Source organism: Misgurnus anguillicaudatus, chromosome 14, assembly GCF_027580225.2.
Source record: "Misgurnus anguillicaudatus chromosome 14, ASM2758022v2, whole genome shotgun sequence".
NCBI lineage: Eukaryota > Metazoa > Chordata > Actinopteri > Cypriniformes > Cobitidae > Misgurnus > Misgurnus anguillicaudatus.
Genome location: NC_073350.2, coordinates 2,092,271 through 2,119,104, shown reverse-complemented (window position 1 = coordinate 2,119,104; position 26,834 = coordinate 2,092,271). Strand labels below are relative to the sequence as shown.

Here is a 26,834-nt window from a genome sequence, read left to right as displayed (position 1 = left end):
ATGCCCCTTCCTGTTCCGTCTCATCCCTGGTCTCATATTGCCATTGATTTTGTTACCAACTTACCCAGTTCTGAAGGTAACACTGTAGTGTTAACTGTAGTAGATCGCTTTCCCAAAGCGGTTCATTTTATTCCTTTGCCCAAGCTTCCCTCTGCCAACGAAACTGCTAATGTCATGATCAAACACGTCTTCCGCTTACATGGTCTGCCTACAGACGTGGTTTCTGATAGAGATCCCCAATTTATTTCTCGTTTCTGGCAAGAGTTCTGTAGACAGATTGGTTGCACGGCCAGCTTGTCTTCAAGTTATCATCCCCAGACTAATGGGCAATGCGAACGGGCTAATCAGGATCTAGGTAAAGCGCTCCGCTGTCTGACATCTCAGTATCCGAATTCCTGGTGCCAACAGTTACCCTGGGTAGAGTACACACACAATTCCCTTCCAAGGCTTCCCTTAATATGTCCCCTTTCGAGGCGTCCATGGGGTTCCAGCCTCCTCTTTTCCCGTCTCAAGAACCCGATGTGGCAGTTCCGTCTGCGCTAGCCTTCGTCCAACGTTGCAAACGCACCTGGAGGAGAGCTAGAAATATTCTTCTCCAAGCTTCCAGACGAACCAAAGCCGTGGCTGACCGTCACCGCCGACCAGCCCCTCACTTTATTTGTGGGCAGAAAGTATGGCTTTCTTCCAAGGATCTGCCTCTCCAAGAGCTTTCTCATAAGCTGGCACCCCGTTTCCTTGGGCCATTTATGATTATTAAGGTCATTAACCCGGTGACAGTTAAGCTCAGATTGCCACCTACTCTCGGTCGGGTCCATCCGGTTTTCCATGTCTCTAAGTTAAAACCGGTATTTTTCTCTCCCCTTAATCCTGTTCCGTCTGCTCCCGCCCCTCCCGCTCCTCGGCTTATAGATGGTACCCCGGCTTATACTGTTAAGTCTCTTCTAGATGTGCGCCGCCGGGGTAGAGGCTTTCAATATCTGGTGGACTGGGAGGGCTACGGTCCGGATGAGAGGTGTTGGGTACCGGCCCGGGACATCCTGGATCCTGGCTTGATAAGGGATTTCCGCCGGCGAGGAGGTGAGCCTCCCGATGGCCCGCCAGGTGGCGACCGTGGGGGGGAGTAATGTCATGATTTCGGTCTTACCGGTTTGCTGTGTGCCTGTTTTCCTTTGTTGTCTTATATGTTTGTTTCACAGATCCACGTGCGTGCCTCTCACAGGTGTTCCCGTTCTCTGTGATTTTCTTACTATGTCATCATCACCTGAAGCTTGTTTGCTCCCCAATCGGCAGTAGTATAAAGCTCTCCCTTTCCCCTCAGTCTTTGCGAGTTCTTAATTGAATGTACTAGTGGTGGTTCTGATGCATATCGCCACATCTTGTCCGGTCTTGTCTATTTCCTGTTATATAATATATATATATATTAGTCTGTGTTATCTGCTGTCTCGCTTTTGCAGACTTCCAGCTGTCCTTGCCCCTTCAGTCTTCCCAGCTCAGCAATCTGCCTGCCTATGTATTAAGGAATCTACATCGCTGTTTGGCTATTGGAATATCACAAGTCTCAGTCCACCTGCTCTACTGCTGTGACACAGCTGAGTTTGACTTTGTTACATTGGATTACTGTCACCGCTGAACTGAACTTTGTTATTGAAATACGATCTCAGCCAGATTTGACTTTGCTGCTTTTGGAAACCATCTCCGCGCTGTCCAGTACTGTAAGCGCGTCCAGCGATTATCCTGCTGATACTTTTACTACCTCTGTTCCCTCTCCCTGTCACAGCTCCGGACTGTTTGCTGCTATTGAGCTGTCTAGCGAATCCCTTTTGGGTTTGTGGCCGTGGTCCAGTTCGCTGGTTAAATCTCCATGGCGGTTTAAATCCCCCTGTCCCTGTGGCTCCCGTGACGCGGCACTCACGGGAGCGGTCTACATACCCTGCCCCGCCTCGGGGTCTCCATACTATCATCCCATGCCTTCATTGCCGGGGAACACATCTGGTGGCTGAGAGACTTTATTCTTGCATATTGTTAATAAACATCTCTGCTTTGGAATCCTGTGTTTTGTGTTCCTTACACTTACAGTGTAGCTGGGTTAATTCCAAACAGTGTGCGCCCTTTCAAGAAAGGGGACGCATGCAAACAGACGCCCTATTTGCCAAGTGTATTTTAATTGGCCACGCTACGAGACAATGACTGCAACTCCCCCAAAAGTTTACACATTCACGAGACCAAAGACTGCTGGTTTGATCAGCCCAAAACAAATAAAATTACGGAATATTTTTTATGGTATTATATGGGTTTATATTGCAGATTAGATTGTGACACTGCCACACAAGACTCATGTTTTAACCGCTCAATATATATCTTTTATGATTTTATGTATATTTGAGTTTTAACTAGGTTTTAAATGTAGTCTTAGCCATTTTATCTCTTATTTTAATTTGTGTGTATGTCTTTTATTTTGATATGATCTACCTGTCAAGTAGCAAAGAGAACATGGGGAGCATATGCTAAAGCTAATCCACTGCTGGATTGAGGAGTTTCTTTCATTGTGGATTTACCCTTCCAGACATCTTTTGTGGATTACACTATCATTGGATTGTATATACACTGGAGAACACTTTGCACATTTGGACTTTTAACATGCTTGAACTTTTAGATTGATTTAGGTTTGGTTTTCTTGTATTCCTTTCTTTTAACAGTCTTAAGTTTTAATGTGTTGTTTTAAGTTCATTGTGATCCTTATAAATACACTTATTTTCTTTCATTTCACTTGTTTGTCATTCTTTTAACATTGTTTTAACCTCACACAGTAATATCTGACCCCTTTTAACTATTTGTAACTCAGCTGATAGGTCTGATCGTTACATAGTGGTGGCCCATACAGGGATATTTAAAGATTGTAAACGCTGTGTTGAGAATTGTTAAAAGATGATGAATAACTCTGTAAATCCTGCTTCTTTTAAAACATCTGCTGGTTTTAAGGATGAACAGGTTTTACACAAATGTGAATGTAAATCTTTGCGTGCTGAAGTTTCATATCTTAAAAGTATTGTTTTAAAACTGGAGAAGGATTTTAAAGACTCTGTTGAAAGTAATCTTAACCGTGAAGTGCGTTTTAGAGAGGCTGTGGATTTTAAATTCTGTAAGCTAGAGGAATCTGTGAAGGATGCTGTGGCCACGCTGGAGAGAGGTGGTTGATTGTTTTAAACGGCGAGACAAGAAATGGGCAAAGCTACTGGAACAAAGCAAGCATCCAGAAGCCGCTGTCTCCCCACCTTCATCAACTGCCTGCCCAGCACCACCCACGATCTCCCCTGGTAATCCTCCTGACACCACTCCCACCACCTTGAACACTTCATGAACCGTCAACAGAGCAACTGACCGAGAACTCTGTGCCACAACATCAGCAGGGCCAGATTTCAACTACATCTTCTCCATCCTCCCCTTCTCCAGAGACACATTCAGCAGCACACAGGTTGATGATGCCATGCTCCAGGAGCTGGGGCCTGTTGCACAAAAGTAGAATTAAGACATCCAGGATAAATGACTGAGCTGAGCTCAATGAAGCCAAAACAAGTGCATCCAGGCTTAATTGGTTGCACAGAGACCGTCTCATTTCAGTTCTCTTCGCGAACTTCTGAGCGCCTTGAGAGACAGAGTGCTCACCTTTTATCGCATGCTTAGTAGGGTGCAGCCCTTGAATTGGAACACAGCTTGTGAAGCTTGTGACAGGGACTGCGCTCTTTGGTCATATACTGTTTGTTTTCTGTTGGATTTAAATGATACACAGGATTAAAGGAAGATATTTAATCAGAAAACGGAGTAGGCTACATGGATTGTTTTGACGGACGGACACAGAGCGAGTGGATTGTTTTGTCAGACGGACACAGAGCGAGTGGATTGTTTGTTTGGATACGGAGAGACTGAAACTAAAAGCGAGCTCACACATACTATGGAGTTTTAACACGGGTGTACAGCGCAGTGTGAATATTTTAGTGGAAACAACAATCGCGGATCGTTCTCTTCCATGAAGCCAATGTAAACATCTAAGAATATATGAACATTTGATCTGCATTGCCTAGTTTTGAGTCTTTGCCGGAGGAAAGAAGGATTTATAGGCTACTGTTGGGCTCACCTGATTCCAAACATTTGATTTCAGATTTTGTAATTGTGTTCTCTGAAGAAGTGAATTTTACCACGCACCTTTTAAAAAATGCTTGGCAGGAGGAATTGGGTATCCAGATAGAAGATGAAGTGTGGGCGGAGTGCCTTCGTTCCTGTTCTATTAATTCTAGACATCAGTTAATTCAATTTAAGGTGATGCATAGATTACACTATTCAAAATCTAAATTGCACAGGATTTTTCCAACCATCTCCCCTACATGTGATCGGTGTAAATCTGCAGAGGGCTCTCTTACCCATCTTTTTTGGACATGCCCTAAACTTTATAATTTTTGGTGTGATATATTTAAGTGGTTTTCTGACATGTATGGTTTAATGTTTACACCTGACCCAGAAATTGCATTATTTGGATATTCTGTTTCTTTGTCAGACCATACTGTGTCTGTACAAAGCACCATTATTTAAGGAATGATTATTGCAAAAAGTATCATTCTGAGACACTGGAAATCAGATACTGCTCCTCAGTTTAAGACCTGGTTGACTTGTCTTACGGGGAGTATTACACATGGAGAGAGTCCGGTGGAATTATGGATAACCTTGATAAATTCTACAGTATATGGCAACCATTTCTGGATCATCTTAACCATTTAAATGCTGACTCCGACCAGTTATGTACGGTTTAATGTGCTGTCTGCTCTGCCATCTATTGAATGTTTTCTTTTTGTTAATGCTTTGCCATTTGTACTGCATATCTGTCCTGGTTTTTTTTCTCTTTGTATATTATTATTATCATTATTATGGTTGATGATATTAATAATTTTACATAATCATTTACATCATTTTCTCTTTGTTAATATTATCACTCACTATTTTTTTGTTCTTTTCTTTTTCCTTTAAGCTTTTTTGTAAAATGTAAAATTCTAATAAAAATACTTATAAAAAAAAAGAATACATCCATCACGCACACTACGGTCGCAAAATTCTGGTCACTTGATTATCCCTAGAATATGAAAAGTGTCTAAAGGTGGAAGATCCATAGGTGTGATTGGCAAGGGACAAAAAAGCAGGAACATATACGGCACACCTACCATGACGTGGCGACATACATACGCACGCACGCACACACACACACATATATATAATGAAATACAGTTGAAATATAATTTGAGCTCAAAATTGATCGATCTGGCCAATCGTCAATCTGCGTGGGCAGGTGCCACCCTGATCATTATGTAGCCTTGCCACTGCATCAGACTGAACAAAATCATTTTGTGCATTTAAAGGTAAATACATCCATGTAAGAGTAAAAATAAGTGAATAGATCTATGAGGATTTTTATGTTTTTGTAAACAAATTTGTGCCCTTTTAGTAAAATCTTTGGTTGCATATGATGATAATAATAATAATAAGGCACACAAACCACACAACTTGATAAATGAGATTTGCCATTGGTCAAAACATGTTTAATGTTTAAAGAATAATTAGTGGGGGCATTTAATACAGATTAATTTACAACATTTGAACGCTGAATTTAAAGTAAATACTGTAGATACATTAAAGTTACTTAATTCAAATTATGTTGTGACTTTCTGGAAAGGCAGTCAAGTGCATTTGTCTTATTCATAGTTCTTTTGGCACAGTCGAGCTACGTGTTTCACATGCACACACGCGTGCGCGTGCACACACACACACACACACACACACACACACACACACACACACACACACACAGGGAAACCAGATCCATGAATGTGTGTGTTTGTCATTATATTATTCTGTAATCGCAAGCATTACTGCCAGATTCACAAACCATTAAGAGGAGCAAATACAGGCGTGTGTTCGTCAGGATGACGTTGGATCTGATTCGCGTAACTTATATGCATGCATTACCGTGAGTGATTACAGAATAATAATGCAAGCAAACATTTTAACACAAACGCAACTTTATATTGATATTGCGAGACAGCATTTCACCTCGACGAGAAATCTGATATTTACATTACTGGCATATAATAAAGAACCTATTGTCAATGAAATAATTACAGACCAAAACTTAGGTGCACTCTGTTTAACAGAAACCTGGCTTAAAGCAGACGACTACATTAGTTTAAATGAATCCACCCCACAAGACTATTATTATAAACACGAACCTCGATTAAAGGGGAGAGGGGGTGGTGTAGCTACAATATACAACACATTTTTTAAAGTAAACCAAAAATCTGAACTAAAATTTAAATCATTTGAACTAATGTTGTTAAATATGGAAATAACTGATCGTAACCACAAACAGCTCTCTTTTGCCTTAGCTACAATCTATAGACCTCCGGGCCACCATGCAGATTTCCTTAAAGAAATAGCAGATTTCCTGTCTGAGCTTGTAGTCACTGTAGATAAAGCTCTTATCGTTGGTGATTTTAATATTCATGTGGATAACCCAAAAGATGCATTAGGGCGTGCGTTTATGGATGTTCTAAATTCTCTCAATATTAGACAAAACGTGACAGGGCCAACGCATACTCGTAAGCACACATTAGACTTAATTCTGTCACTCTGACTCAATATTAATGACATCAAAATATCACCTCAGAGTGATGCAGTTTCTGACCATTACCTTGTGTCATACACTTGTAGCCCAGCTAGGGTTATATTAAGTTTAATTTGATTTTTTTATGTGATTGTGCATTTATGATTGTTGGCTGTCCAAATAGTATCATAATTGGGTCTGTGTATACTGTGAAAATAATTGTGTACTTCCCCTTTAAGAGTTTTTGCATGTATAAGGTTTGGTAGTAATGCACTGGCTCAAAACGTGTCCGTGCCTAGCAAGTTTTTTTATTTTTTTGTGATTCGCCGTTTTACCTCTTAATCCCGCCTCTCTGCATATACAGAGAATTATGATTGGATAGAGGGAGAGTTGAGGACTGCCGATCGAAGAGAGAGGTCTGTTTTTGTTTGCTCCTGTAAGTTTGAGTTGGATATAGATTAATAACCACTAGCAAAGTGTGTTAAATGTCTATATTTGGGGGAAAAAGTGTTATCTACGTCGACTATCTACTTTATTTAGTTGTTTGCTCTGTTTAAGAGTAAAAGTTACGTTTACTTCTTCTGAGTCTGCTGTACAGCGTAGCCCGAAGCTACGCTATTTATAGCGATTTAGCACGAAAACATTGTACAGGACTGCTTTTCAACAGTACTGCGGTGCATTCAGTTCATTTAATTATCGTGGCGAAGAGAAATTCATGGACCCATTGTGACGCTACGTTGGACACGGTTCGGAGTGTCGTTGCCATGGTAATAGAGGATCGCGGTGCTGTTCTGTAGAGGAGGCAGAGAAACTACAGACAGATCTACTGCTTTGTAAGAGAGGATTTCGTGTTTCAACCACCTTGGAAGCTATTCAGGTGATTTGTTTATTGTTTTATTTTAGCTCGTAAGAGTGAAGAGGCCATTTTCAAGTTTTAAAGGCCACCACGCCAGAGTCCTGCACGGGTCCATTTTTGGAGACCCGTGTCCGTCCGTACCCGCAAAGTTCAGCACCAGATCCGACCCGTCACCCGTGATAATATCAAAATTAAATCCGCGCCCGCCCGGACCCATTAATATTTGGCCCGTTACCCGACCCGTACCCGCATAAATCACACACGCTAAAATCATTCCAATTAAAGTGCTTTATTTTTTATCTCGTACCTCTCTCAACATCACAACAGTGTCATGAATAGGCTAATGAAACAGGCTAAAGTGTTTTGTGCCATTTAAGTAGCCTATCGGCACAAATGGAACCTGATAACTATACAGAAATAGACATATTAATAAAAAAACAAGAAAAAAGAACAACCTACCTACACAACCCCTGCTGTGCTCCTAAGTCTCGTCTCGAAATGCTTTCTAAGAGAAGACGTTCAGCTTCCGGCTATCAACAGCAAAACTTTATGCCAGAGTCCTGCAACGCTCGCTCCAACTAGGCTACGAAAAGAATCAACAAACTGGTCGCGCACTGTTGTAGTGGTGATGACGTGATGGGTCAAAGGTCATATGTTCCGCGTGTAATGGTAATTAAGCCGGCGGTCAGCGTTTTTTCCGCGCTCGGCGATGAGGGTCGAGAGTTGAAAGAGATTAAAGTTTGGGTGAAATGCTCCGCTCGTCAATGTCAGTTGTCAGTTGTCACACGGCCGTCCAATCACAGTGGAGGAAGGGCGGGACAAGTATCACATCAACCAACCGGCTCACAGCTTAAGTATCACAGCTAAAAAGCGCTTGGCTGAAAAAACAGCCGTGTTTCAAAGTTTGGTGTGCACATCCTTAGACATACAAATTTTGTACATATTTTCATTTGCACTACTACCCGCCCGCGCGGAGTTAATTATCCGCCCGCGGCCCCGCCCGTGAATTTTAGGAATGTCACAATCCACCCGTTGGAGACACTTTTATGCGGGTACCCGCGGGTACCCAACCCGTTGCAGGACTCTGCACCACGCTCCCCAGCAACTTTACAGGCCTGCTACAGGTTAGGGTTTTTGACTGGTTTGTGTGTGTGGGCCCACGCATATGATTTTGACAGAGTTACAATATTGTGTATTCTATTTACCTGGGGCCTGTTGCACAAAAGTAGAATTAAGACATCCAGGCTAAATGACTGAGCTGAGCTCAATGAAGCCAAAACAAGTGCGTCCAGGCTTAATTGGTTGCACAAAGACCAAGCCAGGATGATCAGACACGGATTCATCAAGCCAGGTGAAACCAATCCTCGATAGGTGCGCGCTCACGGCTCACTCAACTAGACCCCGCCACCGATCACAGATTCACCGATTCACCATGGCAACTAGCGGCGTTCTTTTCCCCGTCAGAGGCGCAAATCCATACGAGGAGGTAAAAGACATAATTAAGAAGAAAGGCAACACCGCCACAGTGATAAAGCAAAGAGAAAAAGCGTGGCAAAGTATTGCAGACCGCCTGAATGCGTAAGTAGTGCACAATTACACACTCCCCGCTCCGCTGAAACATCACAATTACAATTAAAATATTTAATTCACATCTCCAAAAACACAATTGTACTCTGATTATGAAACAGTTAATTTTTTTATTGAAATGGACTGCAAATATGAGTGAAATTGTGTAAAGTAACTCCATCACACTGGATAAGGTTTCAATAAATTATAATGAAAGCCTTACATTATTACTACGCTCATTATGTACTCTGCTTCTTATGTTGTCCACCGTTGACTTTTTTTCTGCTTTTATTAATGTAAAGCTGTTTGAAACAATTGTGAAAAGCGCTTTATAAAAATAAATAAAAATGTAATTGAATAAATAGATGAGCTATTAATAATAATCAATTTAATTTATAAAGCGCCTTTCAAAGGACCCAAGGTCACTTGCTCATTGCACTGCAAAAAAATGACTTTCTTCGTGTGTTTGTCTTGCTTTCAGTTAAAATATCAAAAAATTCTTAAATTAAGATGTATTAAAAGTTTTCTTGAAATATACTTTTTCATAAACACTTAATTTAAAACAAATGTTCATATTCCATTGGCTAATTTCCTTATTTTCCTAGGTCATGTTGCTCATCAAGAAAATGCATCTTAATTTAAGTTTTTTTTTATATTTTTACTGAAAACAAGACAAAAATACAAAGCAAGTCATTTTTTGCAGTGTGACTCCATTGAATGTTCTTGTGTGATAAAGAAGGTCTCTCTTTTTGTGTGTGGTGTGTGTGTGATGTAGATTAAATATGACAGGTCAAAATCAAATACAAGAACATTCTGCAGAATGGTAAGGGCCCTGACTAATACTTAATAATGCACAAGCATAGATTGTACCCAGAAGGTGCCTGCTTACACATTGTCTGTACTGTTTTAGCAGTGAAAAAGAATACCCAGAGACAAGGCACGGGTGGTGGGTCACCAAAAGCTGACCTCACCCCAGCAGAGGCCAGCTTTGGAGCTAAATAAAGGCAGGCCTGTTGGAGGGGATCCCTGGAGGAAAAGAGACAAGCATAGGTCCCTCCCAAGATGCCACCCGCTTCATACAAGGTATGTTCTTCCATCTCTACATGGGACACAATCACATTCATATTGAATCTATTTGGACTGTCTGACTTTGGTTTGCCTATTGCCCTGCAGTGTCTGGCAGCACTGTGTTACTATTAAAGCCACCAGCACGAGCACCAGACGATGCTGATCCAGTGAGTACTCCATCAAAGGCATACTATAGGCCTGGTACGTCTTTTCTACTAGCTTCAATATGAATCTGATTAAATGTGATAGGGTTTAAGGCCCCATTTCATCAGCACATAACGGCGATGATGATGAGGAGACCATCTCTCTGGATTCCAAAAGGCATAAGGTATCATGTCAAACTTGTGAAAGTACTATTCAGTCTACAATGGTGAGTAGTCATCATTTGGAGCCATCACAAAATCTAATATCTTTTACAGGACCCAGTGTCATTGGTGCACTGGACTGCACACACATAAGGATAAAAGCCCCCTCAGGTGCCCATGAGGCAGATTTTGTAAATATGAAATCTTTTTACAGCATTAATGTTCAGGTGAACATAACTTTTTGATCTTTTCCATTGAACACTGGCAAAATGGCCTGCCTCAGTCCATGACTCCAGAATCTTTCGGACCTCTGAAATCTATCAGCGCCTATCACAAGGTAAGCCACACAACCCCTATTAATAACCACTTTTTACATAATGGCTGTGTCAAGAATATCACTCTGTTTATGAGGTATTAATGATGAGATTTTGTGTTGACAGGTGAATTATCTGGTGTATTGCTGGGAGACAGGGGGTGTGGCTGCCAGCCTTTTTTCCTGACACCTTTCACAGACCCCCAGGTAGCACAGCAGGCCTACAACTATGCCCATGCCAGGACCAGAGTTGAAATGACCTTTGGCCTCCTGAAGGCACACTCTCACTACCTTCACAAATTAAGGGTCAGCCCTGTGAGGGCATGTGACTTTACTGTGGCTCGTGGTGTCCTCCACAATGTGGCCTGCCTGAGGAAGGAGAGGGCCATGGACTGGGACAATTCGGAAATCTTCCCTGATGACAACAGTGGTCGGCTGCTGAGGGACCAATATGTGTTGAATTATTTTAGTTAGTATGTGTGCTTTCAATTATTATTATTTTTTATTTGGCCTCTTTTGATGTTTGTGCTGTATACTGTGTGTATACTGTTTGTAATACAAGCTTGCAGGGAGGCTACTGCATCCCTTAATTGTCTTGTTTTCAGTTGTCTGAAATTGTCTGTTCAGTTAGTGTGTGTATGGATTTGTCCTGCATTTATATCAGTTGGCAGACATGCAGGGTGTGTTATATACAGACCTTTGAATGTGTATTTATCCTTTGGTTGTATAATTTGCTTTGATTCTGTGCTTTCCATTTTGTAGAGTCACTGTGTGACTTCAGTTTGGAAAGGAGCTGATGGTTTACCTGCTTTGTTTTGTCCTTATTCAATAAAGGAACATAATGTTTCACTTTGTGCTTTTATATTTATATGGAATGTGTATTTTATACGACAGGGTATAAGGGCCACACCGAGGAAAGGAGAAAATCATACATTTGAGGCTGGTTCTTTCTGTGGAAAGATGCATATTGTTTTTACAGTCCTGATACTTATAACAATTCGATGCTGATGTGCCAAAAGATTAAGTATGTCCTTGTTTCTGAAACCATACTAAAGTACAATTCCACGAAATGCCCCACAACTGTTATTGTAACAACTGTCCTCCTCTAAAACAACAAGTTACAATATTACGACTTCATTCTCTGTCTGTTTTTTTCCTCTGTGGCCCTAATGGTCTATCATTTCATATATAGCCTTATAGTCTTTAGGAAACTGTAAATTATCTAATAATAGCAACATCATTTAAAATCATAATTTATCCAAAATTATTAAAATTAATAATCACAAACATTAAAAAAATGACAGTGTGTGTAGTTATATTTGATAACAATGTATATTGGGCAGTGAAATAACTATTGGTTTCCGTTTGTGGTGACTGCTGACTGACAAAAGGGATGAGATTAGATAGATCCTGGAATTTAGCCTGGTCCGGAGCAGGCTAGCTCCACAGAATAGATCTCCATGGTAATTTATACCATAACATATCCTCCTGCCCCCTATCCAGCTTTAGTGCAACCGGATCACGGATCAGTTGAGCCAGGATCACCAAGATATTCCGGCTTAATCCCTTATCCTAGTTTTGTGCAATAGGCCCCAGGAGTTTTGGTTATCAATACTTTTGTTTATGTTCCTGAAGTGATCTAACTATATGTGTAACACATCTGATCACATTGTTTACTTGGGGTTTGATACTTTTAATGCTTGATGCAATTTATTGTAACGAATCAGACATCTTTTGTGAGTATTGTGAAATATAACCTGTGAACCTCTGAGCAGGTAGTTTAAAGGTTTATACAGAGAAAAAAGAAACACACAACAGGTTTACTTTTATTTTTGCTTTATTGATTTTTTTGGGGTACCTATATACAAACAATTATTTTTATATTTCATTTTGTACATAAATAAATGTAATTTAGTTTACTTACCTTTTGAGTTTGTTGAAGTCTGGTGATAACTTACTGCAGCTAGTGTGTACATTGAATAATTTAGATTACCAGTAGACAAAAAATACTTTAGGAAGGAGAGTAATATCCCATTTAAAGAGACAAAAGAGAACCCGGTCCTCCACCTAATTATAGTTTACGGGTAGGGGGCGCTACACACTATACCTCTAGATAGGATCACTCAATCCACAACATGCTACAGATTAGCCAGAACAATAATTTCCACCACTAAAGATAGCTTTATTAGCACTATTCCAGACCTGTCCCAAATTAAACATGTAGCAGATAACTGTGACGATCTAGATATTGTAATAGAAAACCTAAACAATGTCTGTTCTAACACATTGGATGCCGTTGCTCCCATTCGAAAAAAGAGAATCAAACATGGATTAAAGTGAAAAAAATTCTTCTGACTGAAATTTTTTTCAGGCCACGTCATATTCCTTGTAAATAGGCGACACCAATAGCATTCTAAGGGGAGATGTTTTTTTGCCATTAATGCCATATTGAAGTCTACTGTGGCATTTATAGGGTTGCCAACTGTCACTATGAAATGCAGCAGCGGTGCGAGTATGTTTTTTTGTGAATAAACAGTGTTAACACTTAATTACAACATATGATAGGTTTATTGATAGTTTGTTAATTTACAGCTTTACTTTTAACACAGTCCTTTAATTGAACCATTACCTTTAATATCTGTCTAAAACAAAACACTTGTGACTCCTGCACTAACAGTTAAAAACGTTATCCCGTCATGTTAATCTACTTGTGACAAACTAAAAGAATTTATTCTGTAAGATGTAGTTTGCAGGGCATTTCAGATTAAGGTGAAACTGCTAAATAACTCACTATATAAAAATAAATATGAATATCACAACCTTTAATGAATCTTAATTATTTATTAATTGTAAATCTTATTAATTTTGGCATTTACTTATACATTTTTTTTAAATCAAGGTTGGAACTGTTAACATTAGTTTTATGCACCATGAACTAACATCAATTACTTTAATGACATAAACATGAATTAATAAATGCTTATATACTCTATATTTTTCATAGTTTGTTCATGTTATATAATGCATTTAATAATGTGAACAAATACAACTTTTTTAAAAGTGGTACAGAAATGTTTATATCATATTGTTCAGTACACATAAACGAATAATCCAGGGTCTGTTCTGCTCACACAACAGCTTACAGTCACAGCTCTAATACAGTATGTATGAATATAAACCCTGAACGAGCAACTCGAATAAAACTCGTGTAAATAAAATGGTGGCCAGTACGGGGATTTTTTCCTTCCTTAATCCTGTAAAAGCACAAAATACATAGTAAAAGTAAGCTCTAAGTTACCCTTTGAGCTCATTTAAGTTGATTGATAAACACCTGCCTCAGGTTCAAGCATGGCCTTTAAAAGTAACCCTCTTTTACTTGCTGAGCTTTCTAAGTGGTGTAAGGAGGCAGAAATTGAGGAGGCGCATGCTATCTTGCTAGTAGGAGTACCAGCAAACACTGAAGTGTCATACATTGAAGATACTGTGCAAACTGTAAAAGCCCTAGGAAGAGTAAGAGTTAGAGACACTAAATTGGGGCCTAGTCCTGGTTCCCTTTTGATTTTATGTGAGTGTAAGGAGGTCATAGACCCAAACCGTGTTCCAGCTGAACTGATGCTAGCAGATGGAGAACAGTCATGGAAAGTGATAGTGGCGCCTGTTGACATTCCCACTTCTGAGTTTTCCAAAAAATTTGAAATGTTCCTAACTGCTGAAGGAAAAACTATGACTGACATACAGGCATTATTTGCTCCAACCCATGCTGCCTCCCCTGAGTCCATTATACGTGCGGTGGGCGAGCTTCTGGAAAAGACCTCTAAACCTCCCGGTGAAACCAATGCTTACCGACGTTTGCGTACCTTTTCAGGCATTATTCCAGCCCCAGCTGGAGAAGAAAGCCTAGAAAATTGGATAGAACAGGCAAGGCTAATGGCTGATGAGTGTGAGTGTTCAGAAAAAGAGAAACGTAGAAGGATTAGGGAGAGTTTAAAAGGTCCAGCCCTTGACATTATCAAAGCTGTTCGTTTTTCAACTCCTGCGGCAAGCGCTTCTCAATACTTGGAGGCATTTGAAAACACATTTGGAACTTCTGAGTCAGGAGAGGACCTCTACTTTGCCTTTCGTCTCTTACGTCAACACCCTGGAGAAGCTTTATCTGATTTTCTGTGTCGGATAGAAAAATCGTTATCTAAAGTTGTAAGAAGAGGAGGATTGACTCCCCAGATGATGGACAGGACCAGACTTGAGCAGCTGATCCGAGGAGCAGTTGAGGCTGATCTGATGCTTTTGCAGTTAAGACTGAGGGAGAGGAGAGAACAGCCACCCACTTTCTTAGCACTGCTTAATGAAATCAAAGAAGCGGAGGAGAATGAAGCTGCCCGGCATAAAATCAAGGCATCGGTGAAGCAGATACAATTAAAGAGTGAAACTACACTTGACTCATCTGTGGTCAGACAACTCCGAGCGGAGATTCAAGAGTTAAGACCAAGATTTGTGGATGATCCAAAACCAGTTTCTGTTTCTGTGATGAGAATTAATCAGAAAGACAAGCAGGATAAGAAAAAACCTGAAACACAAGAAGAATCAGAGGTACAAATGTTAAAGAAGCAAGTTCAGCAACTGCAACAACAGTTAACAGTTATGAGCATCAGCTCCTCTAATCAGTCCCAACAAGCTCTGACAAATCCAAGGTCAGTTCCAGGGTACAACAGAGAGATGTCTGTTAAGAACAAAGCTGATTTCTTCTGTTATCGATGTGGTGAGGATGGACACATCGCCACTAAGTGTCAAGCACCAGAAAACACATCCCAAGTAATACAAAAGTTGGTTCGTGCGCTTCGGAAAGCTAAAAATGAAAAGAACCAGATGACTGAAGCCAGTACTACTCACATCAGTTCAGACTGTTTCTCTAAAAGAAGTCAAATTGAGGTATGTGGGATAAGTCAAGTTCCCAGGGGTTTAGTGTCACGGTCTTGTCAGACATCTGTGCTAGATGTAGGTCTGAGTGCATCTGACAGGACCGTGGCAGTATCATGTTCTGTGTGGGGGCATGTGGAATCACATTGTTTGTGTGGCTTCCACATGTTCCCGGTGTCTTGTTGCTGTCGTGATCTTGCCAGACCTTAGTATAGGTTCAGGTCTATGTTAGAGGGCAAGATCACGGCAGCATTGTGTGTACGTGGGAACACGTGTGCTTCACATCATGTATGTGTGACACGTGTTCCCAGTGTTTTGTGGCTGTCATGGTCTTGCCTGACTTTGGTTATAGTCCAGGTCGGATGTTGGCAAGATTATGGCAGCATTGTGTTTGTGTGGGAACACGTGTGTTTTCACATCATGTATGTGTGACACGTGTTCCCAGTGTCTTGTCACTTTTACCCTACTCCCTTATGTACTCGTGTCTTAAGTGATTAATTATGTTCACCTGTTCCCCATTGATGTGCTGTCTATATTATGCCCTTGTGTTCTCTGTGTGGTGTGCGTGCGTTGTTGTTAACTCAGTGTTATGTATTCAGTGATTTGTTCCAGTTATTTCTCGTGTTCTACTTTGTGTTCCACCACAGTGTTATTATTTCATATTCTGTTTTACCCCCACGTGGGTTTGTTTTGTTCCGTCTGATTAAAATACATAGTTATTTTCTTACATCTGGTCTGCGTTTGGGTTCTTCTTTTGTTTTCACTTCCCGGTGTTTAACCGGTCGTGACATTTAGTGGGCCCTGCCTCAACCATTTCTGTGGAGTTAAATGGATGTCCTTGTCAAGCTTTACTGGATAGTGGGTCCCAAGTAACCATCGTGTTTGACCAATGGTACTCAAAACACTTATCACAGCTACCACTGCACCCACTCACTGGATTGTCCATCTGGGGACTGAGTTCTTCGAGTTACCCATACAAGGGGTACATCATAGTTGATGTTTTGCTTCCTGCTTCAATCACAGGAGGGAAAGAAAAGGTTTCCATTCTCGCTTTGGTCTGAACCCCAAGGCCCTCAGCAATGTCCTGTAATAATTGGAACGAATGCAAGCTTCTTTAAACGTCTGACCTTGCTCAACCAGGATGTTAATGACAATCAAGTAAATTCAATGAGAATCCAGCTCTCAACCCCCCAGCCCTGCTTAAAAGAGGAAGTTTTTGAGACAGCTGAAGGGCAAGTAAAGTGGAGAGGACCAGGAGTCCTGACTATCCCTTCAGGAAGTGAAAGGTATGCAGAGTGTAAAGTGGAGAGTGAGAAGCCACTGAGAAAAGAAATTTTTCTTGTGGAAACCCCTGCAGAGAGTTCGCTTCCAGCTGGACTGTTTATTCCTCCGACCGTTCTGCCGTCCTCTGCCATTAATGTGAACAACTTCAGAGTGCTGATCTGCAATGAGACCTCTAAAGACATTAGTATCCCCTCAGACACAGTTATCGCAAAGGTTTTTCCCACTGATACTGTTACAGTTACCCCAGAGGTTCCAGCTGTCACAAAAAGGTTAGGTCCTAAAGTATTCAACTTTGAAGATTCGCCGATTCCTGCTGATTGGGAAAAAAGACTTAGAGAGAAACTAGCAGAACGTGGAAACGTGTTTTCAGTTGAGGAGTGGGATGTTGGACGTGCCAAAGGTGTGAGGCATAACATCAGACTAAGTGATTCCCGTCCATTCAAGGAACGATCTAGACGGATTGCCCCCGCAGATATTGATGATGTCAGGCGTCACATAAAGGAACTGTTGGCTGCAGGCATCATTACAGAATCCAGGAGTCTGTATGCCTCCCCAATAGTTATTGCAAGGAAGAAGAATGGAGCCATTCGTATGTGCATAGATTATCGGACATTGAATGCTAGGACAATCCCTGATCAGTACACCACTCCAAGAATGGATGATGCGTTGGACTCTCTCTCTGGAAGCAGATGTTCTCTGTATTGGACTTGCGCAGCGGCTATTATCAAATTGAGATGGCCGATGAGGACAAAGAAAAAACAGCATTCATCTGTCCTCTAGGTTTTTATCAGTTCAAACGCATGCCGCAAGGGATCACTGGGGCTCCCGCAACATTTCAGCGGCTAATGGAGAGAGCTGTTGGAGATATGCATCTGCTCCAGGTCATTGCTTACCTTGACGACCTCATTGTCTTTGGGCGTACTTTAGAAGAGCATGAGGAGAGACTGCTGAAGGTGTTGGATCGGCTGGAAGAATACGGGCTCAAGTTGTCCATAGACAAGTGTCAGTTTTGTCAGCCGCAAGTTAAATATGTGGGACACATTGTATCTGCTGCGGGGGTAGCTCCTGACCCTAAAAAAGTGAACGCCGTGTCAGATTGGAAGATGCCTCATGATTTGAAGTCATTAAGATCCTTTCTAGGATTTTGTGGGTTCTACAGACGCTTTGTTAAAAACTACTCTGCCATAGTGAGACCCCTCACTGATTTGACCAGAGGCTATTCCCCGGCCAAAAGTGGAAATAAAGCAGTACAGAAAGGCAAGTACTACAGTGAGTCAAAGCCATTTGGTGAACGTTGGGACCAACAGTGCACAGAGGCCTTTCATAATATCATATATTGCCCTACACATGCCCCTGTACTGGCATATGCCGATCCAGCTAAACCTTATGTCCTACATGTTGACGCGAGCCTGAGTGGATTAGGTGCCGTGTTGAATCAGGAACACCCAGAAGGCCTGAGGCCGGTCGCATATGCCAGCCGAAAATTAAGTGTGGCCGAAAGTCACTATCCAATCCATCAGTTGGAATTTCTGGCCCTCAAATGGGCTGTTGTGGATAAGTTCCATGATTATTTGTATGGGGCCAAGTTCACCATCCAGACCGATAACAACCCCCTCACTTATGTGTTGACCAGTGCTAAGCTTAGTGCTACAGGACATCGGTGGCTGGCTGGCTTGGCCACTTACAATTTCAGCCTTCAGTACAAGCCCGGCCGTCTCAACATTGATGCAGATGCCTTGTCTCGCTATCCTATTGAAACATCTCAAGAATGGGTGGACCTACCACGGTCGGGGGTGAGGGCCATCTGTCAGCTTGACGATACTTACCACTCTGAAGAATCTAGTGGCAGGTTAGTGGATCAATTGGGGGCTACTTCAAATGTCATTCCGTCAGTATACGTCAGTGTTTCTCAAACTTTTTTAGCCAAAGGACCACTTTATTTTCCAATTTTTTTCTGAGGACCACCTAACAGAATCTCACTCTAACACTCCCCCAAAAAACAACAAAATAGGAATGATAAGCTAAGTTTAAGTTTAATATGCAACTGTTTCAAGTCAAAAACTAATTTATTAAAAACAAATGCAAATATGTTCAGAAATTGTTATATGAATTTTATTTCATTTGAAAAAGTAAATGTGAAATGAGTTGCAGCTTAATATGAACAACAAACTGCACATGTGTAGAAAAAAATGCAATTAAACATACTAAAACTGAGGTGGTGGGTATATGAAGTCTATGATTGTAACTATGGTAACAATAAAATACTGGAAAAAAATGTTCCCCTTAATGTCCAAAATCACTGAAATTACAGGGATTTTACACATGAACAAAAACTAGTACATTACAAAACTAATAGATCTGTGGATTTTAGCTGCTTTCAGTTGATGCTTGATCTTTTATTTTGACTACTCTTTGGTTTAGCCAACCGATCCATTTTTATGTTATTAAAACAGAAAGGCAAGAACTGATATCACAGTTTCGCAAGTGCATTAAAAATCTACTTAAATAAGTGATAATTGTATAAACCAGGGGTTCTCAAAGTTTACATTCAAAGTTCCAAATCTGAATTCTCATCATTTACATACGTCCGGAAAAACTTTATGTAAATAATTTGTTTATATAACAAATCAACACAAATAGTTTGGGAAAAACATAAGTGTATTTTGCTTTTAAACTTAAAATAATTTTTTAAACATAAACACAAGAAATAATGCTTACTATTGCTGCGTCCGAAACCGCCCACTACATACTATATAGTACGCGAAAAGCAGTAGGCGAGGCGAGTAGTATGTCCGAATACATAGTATTCGAAAAACAGTATGCGAAAAGTACCCGGATGACCTACTACTTTCGGTTAGATTTTGCAGTGTGCATGCGATGGACGCTTCACTATCCCATGATGCCCCGGACGAGGAGTTATCCAACGAAGAAGAAGAGGCACGCGCCTGTTTTTGCGCTAAAATGACACGACGTGATGACGACGTATGTCACGTGATGTAACAACATGGCGGATGTAGTACGTCCGAATCTCATTAATACTACCAGGATTCAAAATATACAGTACATACTGTTTTAACGCCAAGTATGTAGGTACTTCATCTAATCCAGTACCTACTATACAGTATGCGGTTTCGGACGCAGCCTATGCTTCTCAATGTCTCAATGAATTACGGTGAAATGACGCTACATCCATAAGCCAGGGGGCGCTCTCGTGCAGAAACTCAATATGCGCTGCAAACGAAGAACCAGACACACGCAGCTTCAGGAAATGTCTTAAGGATATATTTATATTGCTGTTTTTCAAACGTTTTCAGGTATTTTCATGATAATAAAGAATATGTATAGTGATTATGTTTGACGAGTGTTGCTTTTTCAAATGCATGTTTTAAACCACTCAAACCAACAGTGATTTCAGATTGATATGGACTTACTGATCAAAAGCCGTAGTGCATGAAGTAGCTATGCATAATATCTGGGTGTGATGGCTACAGCGTCACACAGGAAATTTTTTAATAACTCGTTTTATTTTCGGACCAGGAATACTCTTAAAGTAGCAAATGCACACATTTAGCAATCACATAGAAATTAATGCACTTGTAATATGAAGTGGACGCGGATCCGGACCGCAGTTTGGACTTTGAGAACCCCTGGTATAAACACTTGCCTAGTTTAGGTCATCTTTTGGCGGACCACTGGGGGGGGTTTGGCGGACCACCAGTGGTCCGCGGACCACACTTTGAGAATTACTGGTATACGTTTATCCTGTGCAGTTGGAAATGGGACACAAGGAGCAGTTGACAAACTCTGAATTGACACTAGCACAAGAGAAAGACTCCATCATTGGACCTGTGAAACGGGAAGTGGATAAAGGAAATACCCTTACTGTAACAAAGAGTTCTAATCCTCGGGAGACTCTTTTACGGCAACAAGGTGCAAAGTTGGCTATTCGACACAATCTCTTGTTCAGAATTACCAAAATTTCCAATGGAAAGAAGAGACAGCAGCTAGTTTTGCCAGAAAAGTATCATATGCAGGTGTTACATTCTCTTCATGACGAGTCAGGTCACCTGGGAATAGAAAAGACTACAGAGCTTTGTAAAGATCGTTTTTACTGGCCACACATGAACAAAGATGTGGAACAATATGTAAAGGAATGTGGACGATGCATTGCTAGAAAGAGTTTACCACAACGCTCAGCTTACTTGAATCATATAAGCAGTAATGGCCCATTGGATCTGATTTGCATTGATTTCCTGTCTATTGAGCCTGATGCGAAGGGAATTGGCAACATACTGGTCGTAACTGATCACTTTACCCGCTACGCTCAGGCCTTTCCTGCAAAAGATCAGCGAGCAGTAACAGTAGCCCAGATTCTTGTGGAAAAGTTTTTTGTACATTATGGCTTGCCAGCCCGCATCCACTCAGACCAGGGGCGGAATTTTGAAAGTAGTCTTATCAAAGAACTTCTTGGAAACCTGGGAATTCACAAATCTAGGACATCACCGTACCACCCTCAAGGAGACCCCCAGCCAGAGCGTTTTAACCGGACCCTCCTTTCCATGCTGGGAACTCTAGATCCTTCCCGGAAGAGCCAGTGGAGCCAAAGCATCAGTCAGTTGGTACACGCCTACAACTGTACTAAAAATGAAGCTACAGGTTATTTACCGTATTATCTGTTGTTTGGCAGAGAAGCTCGTCTTCCAGTGGACATATGTTTTGGATCTTCAGTGAATGGTGAGGATGAGGTAAAACATCAGCAGTATGTTGAAAGATTGAAAAGAGAGCTGCAGCATGCCTATCAGCTGGCATCCGAGAGTTCTTCAAGGCTACAACAAAAGAACAAGAGACTTTACGACAGGAAAGTGAAACATCAAACTCTGCAGAGAGGAGATGGTGTACTTATTAGGAACTTGGCCATAACCGGAAAGCAGAAGTTACTGGATCGTTGGAATTCCTTACCTTTCATTGTCATGGAGAAACTGCCAAACTTGCCTGTATATAGAGTAAAACCCGAGACTGGTACAGGAGGTGTCAGGACATTGCATAGAGACCATTTGTTGCCTATTGGAGATGGAGTGAGGATAAACTTACCTGATGAAAGGAAAGATGTCCCGAGGACAGTGAGAACCAGGGCACGAGCTGTGGAGAGAGCACAAAGAGAGCAATCTGCACAAAATCATTGTCAGTCTGTAGAGCAGGCCTCTGATAGTGATGAAAGCAGCCTGAGTGACTATTTCATAGTGGAGCAAAGGAGACCACTTAACCCAATATTTACCACAGAACTGACCAAAGACAATGTAGAAGTCAGTAACAGCCCTGCTAGGGACCCTAATCAAAGGGTAGTGATGAGAGAAACCCCTGAATGTGAGGCTGAAAACCGCTATCTGCCAACTCCTGAGAGAATAGTAGATCAGGAATTAGAAGGGGGAGAGGGTCAATGCATAAATGTCCCACTAGAAGTAGAAGCTGATAAAGTTGAACTTCGTCCTAAAAGAGAAGTAAGACCAGTTAAAAAACTAAGTTATGATGAACTGGGTAAATCCTCAGACAGGCCCTTAACTCTTGTATATAGGGGTATGATAGTACAAATTGAAAATTCCCAAAGAGTGAAACAGGTTTGCAAAACATGGTGGTGCCACTCAATGGCCCAGTGTTCTCTATGTTCTAGTTTAACTGCAAATCTAAAGTCACAAGCCAAAATGAAAATGCAATGAGTTAGTCTCATGAGGACATGAGTCAATTAGAAGGGGGAGAGTGTAGCCCAGCTAGGATTATATTAAGTTTAATTTGATATTTTTTTATGTGATTGTGCATTTATGATTGTTGGCTGTCCAAATAGTATCATAATTGGGTCTGTGTATACTGTGAAAATAATTGTGTACTTCCCCTTTAAGAGTTTTTGCATGTATAAGGTTTGGTAGTAATGCACTGGCTCAAAACGTGTCCGTGCCTAGCAAGTTTTTTTATTTTTTACCGTTTTACCTCTTAATCCCGCCTCTCTGCATATACAGAGAATTATGATTGGATAGAGGGAGAGTTGAGGACTGCCGATCGAAGAGAGAGGTCTGTTTTTGTTTGCTCCTGTAAGTTTGAGTTGGATATAGATTAATAACCACTAGCAAAGTGTGTTAAATGTCTATATTTGGCGGAAAAAGTGTTATCTACGTCGACTATCTACTTTATTTAGTTGTTTGCTCTGTTTAAGAGTAAAAGTTACGTTTACTTCTTCTGAGTCTGCTGTACAGCGTAGCCCGAAGCTACGCTATTTATAGCGATTTAGCACGAAAACATTGTACAGGACTGCTTTTCAACAGTACTGCGGTGCATTCAGTTCATTTAATTATCGTGGCGAAGAGAAATTCATGGACCCATTGTGACGCTACATTGGACATGGTTCGGAGTGTCGTTGCCATGGTAATAGAGGATCGCGGTGCTGTTCTGTAGAGGAGGCAGAGAAACTACAGACAGATCTACTGCTTTGTAAGAGAGGATTTCGTGTTTCAACCACCTTGGAAGCTATTCAGGTGATTTGTTTATTGTTTTATTTTAGCTCGTAAGAGTGAAGAGGCCATTTTCAAGTTTTAAAGGCCACCACGCTCCCCAGCAACTTTACAGGCCTGCTACAGGTTAGGGTTTTTGACTGGTTTGTGTGTGTGGGCCCACGCATATGATTTTGACAGAGTTACAATATTGTGTATTCTATTTACCTGGAGTTTTGGTTATCAATACTTTTATTTATGTTCCTGAAGTGATCTAACTATATGTGTAACACATCTGATCACATTGTTTACTTGGGGTTTGATACTTTTAATGCTTGATGCAATTTATTGTAATGAATCAGACATCTTTTGTGAGTATTGTGAAATATAACCTGTGAACCTCTGAGCAGGTAGTTTAAAGGTTTATACAGAGAAAAAAGAAACACACAACAGGTTTACTTTTATTTTTGCTTTATTGATTTTTTTGGGGTACCTATATACAAACATTTATTTTTATATTTCATTTTGTACATAAATAAATGTAATTTAGTCTACTTACCTTTTGAGTTTGTTGAAGTCTGGTGATAACTTACTGCAGCTAGTGTGTACATTGAATAATTTAGATTACCAGTAGACAAAAAATACTTTAGGAAGGAGAGTAATATCCCATTTAAAGAGACAAAAGAGAACCCGGTCCTCCACCTAATTATAGTTTACGGGTAGGGGACGCTACACACTATACCTCTAGATAGGATCACTCAATCCACAACATGCTACAGATTAGCCAGAACAATAATTTCCACCACTAAAGATAGCTTTATTAGCACTATTCCAGACCTGTCCCAAATTAAACATGTAGCAGATAACTGTGACGATCTAGATATTGTAATAGAAAACCTAAACAATGTCTGTTCTAACACATTGGATGCCGTTGCTCCCATTCGAAAAAAGAGAATCAAACATGGATTAAAGTGAAAAAAATTCTTCTGACTGAAATTTTTTTCAGGCCACGTCATATTCCTTGTAAATAGGCGACACCAATAGCATTCTAAGGGGAGATGTTTTTTTGCCATTAATGCCATATTGAAGTCTACTGTGGCATTTATAGGGTTGCCAACTGTCACTATGAAATGCAGCAGCGGTGCGAGTATGTTTTTTTGTGAATAAACAGTGTTAACACTTAATTACAACATATGATAGGTTTATTGATAGTTTGTTAATTTACAGCTTTACTTTTAACACAGTCCTTTAATTGAACCATTACCTTTAATATCTGTCTAAAACAAAACACTTGTGACTCCTGCACTAACAGTTAAAAACGTTATCCCGTCATGTTAATCTACTTGTGACAAACTAAAAAAATGTATTCTGTAAGAAGTAGTTTGCAGGGCATTTCAGATTAAGGTGAAACTGCTAAATAACTCACTATATAAAAATAAATATGAATATCACAACCTTTAATGAATCTTAATTATTTATTAATTGTAAATCTTATTAATTTTGGCATTTACTTATACATTTTTTTTAAATCAAGGTTGGAACTGTTAACATTAGTTTTATGCACCATGAACTAACATCAATTACTTTAATGACATAAACATGAATTAATAAATGCTTATATACTCTATATTTTTCATAGTTTGTTCATGTTATATAATGCATTTAATAATGTGAACAAATACAACTTTTTTAAAAGTGGTACAGAAATGTTTATATCATATTGTTCAGTACACATAAACGAATAATCCAGGGTCTGTTCTGCTCACACAACAGCTTACAGTCACAGCTCTAATACAGTATGTATGAATATAAACCCTGAACGAGCAACTCGAATAAAACTCGTGTACTTCACACAGAATGCCTGTAATCATAGTGACAGTTACATTAAATGACTGTACCCTTTATCAACAAATTATTATTTTACAATAGAGGCAGAGCTGAGGTGCTATTTTCGCAATGTTATGCACTTAAAACAACGCATTGTGTGCAACGTGCGTATATTACACAAGAACAAAATTCAAGCTCACTAAGGATAAACAGTCAGTGATGAAATAAGGATAATAAACAATAATGTATCTTAGTAAAGGTAAAAATTGATTTAGTCAGTGAAAGATTAATTGTTTGATTAACATTAGTGACAGATATAAGCAAAAAAGGTAACTTACCCTTTTTTCTGCTGTTTACTTTCTCCTAAATCCTAAATGGTCGTGTTTGAGGATACTTGCAAAGAGGGGATTTTTGACGCATAACCTTATGTGTATTTAAGGCCAATAAAGCGGCAAAAATACTCACAAGCTCAAAGAGAAGCGAATGCGCGACTTGCTTATTCCCCTCATACAGAAACAGCGCGCACATTTAAGACTGTTGTTATTGTTTCAACTTGCTTTTATATGCGGATACATGTACAAACGTCAAGATTTCCTGACCACGCGCACATGCAACTGCAAGAACTGACAGGTGGGTGACATCAAAGTACTGCGAGAGCATTTCGGAAGCAGTCTCGTCTAATGAGTTCTTGGTTCGCTCTCACGGGATTTTGATGTCATCTTTGCGCCACGTGAAGTTTACCCATGAGTTTAACAAACTCGTTGTATCAGCAAGTGGTTAGATCAGCGTAGCAGTAAAAAACAATCACGTACGAGACAAATCAATTACCCCCAAAATACAGGACCCTAGGCTTACTGTGCAAAGACACGTAAATGGCTGTTTGAATTTCTTAGCCCACGAACTGAAAGCTTGCCAATCTTCCTCATTTCGCTAAGCCATGTTAATCTCCATTGGTTTTATACACCTTTATCGATGTACAAAACATCAGGTCCATACCTTTCTGCATTACAAGTATGTCCATGCTAGCAGAAATAAAGTTACCTCAGTTTAACGTGAGATACAGCCAGAAAACCCGGAATGGATCTGGTGTGTAGTGATTAGAACGCTTACAGTGGAGAGAGGAACGTGATTTGGCTCCACTCCAGGCTTTGATCACATTCCACTTAACAAGGTGAATACACGGCGTCTTTATGAAAAGATATTTTAATAATTTTGCAACTGATGGAAATCCGTCGTAGACTCGCTGCAATCGACGGAAATCCATCGCTACGACGGAGAACTTTAATACATGATCAAAGAAAAACCGCCAGCTCCATGGTACAGTATGACCATCACACCACAGCACTCAAAAAGGCAACTAGGAAAATGGAAAAGAAATTATAGAAGCACAAAGTTAGAGGTATGGCGTGCAGCACGGAAAGAGAGTATTAAATACTACAGACAGGCTATTAAAACCACCAGATCTACCTATCTTAGCAAGCTTATAAATGAGAATCATAATAACCCTCGTTTCCTCTTTAGCACAGTTGCAAAACTGACTAGAAACAAAGAACAAACAGAAACCAATAGTAAACTTCAA

At 40.4% G+C, this 26,834-nt stretch overlaps 1 long non-coding RNA gene across 3 annotated transcripts; it reads left to right on the top strand.

Moving 5' to 3' along the window:
• The first annotated feature begins 232 nt into the window (after positions 1-232).
• On the top strand, positions 233-12,674 carry LOC141369429 (uncharacterized). 3 transcript variants are annotated; one of them, XR_012373097.1, is made up of 6 exons: positions 233-9,077; positions 9,841-9,888; positions 9,976-10,148; positions 10,239-10,461; positions 10,553-10,775; positions 10,879-12,674. It is a non-coding gene; the product is annotated as an uncharacterized lncRNA (long non-coding RNA). The 3 variants fall into 3 exon arrangements; XR_012373096.1 differs by having other exon boundaries at positions 233-9,888; positions 10,239-10,300; positions 10,383-10,461; XR_012373095.1 differs by having other exon boundaries at positions 233-9,888.
• Positions 12,675-26,834: the final 14,160 nt, after the last annotated feature.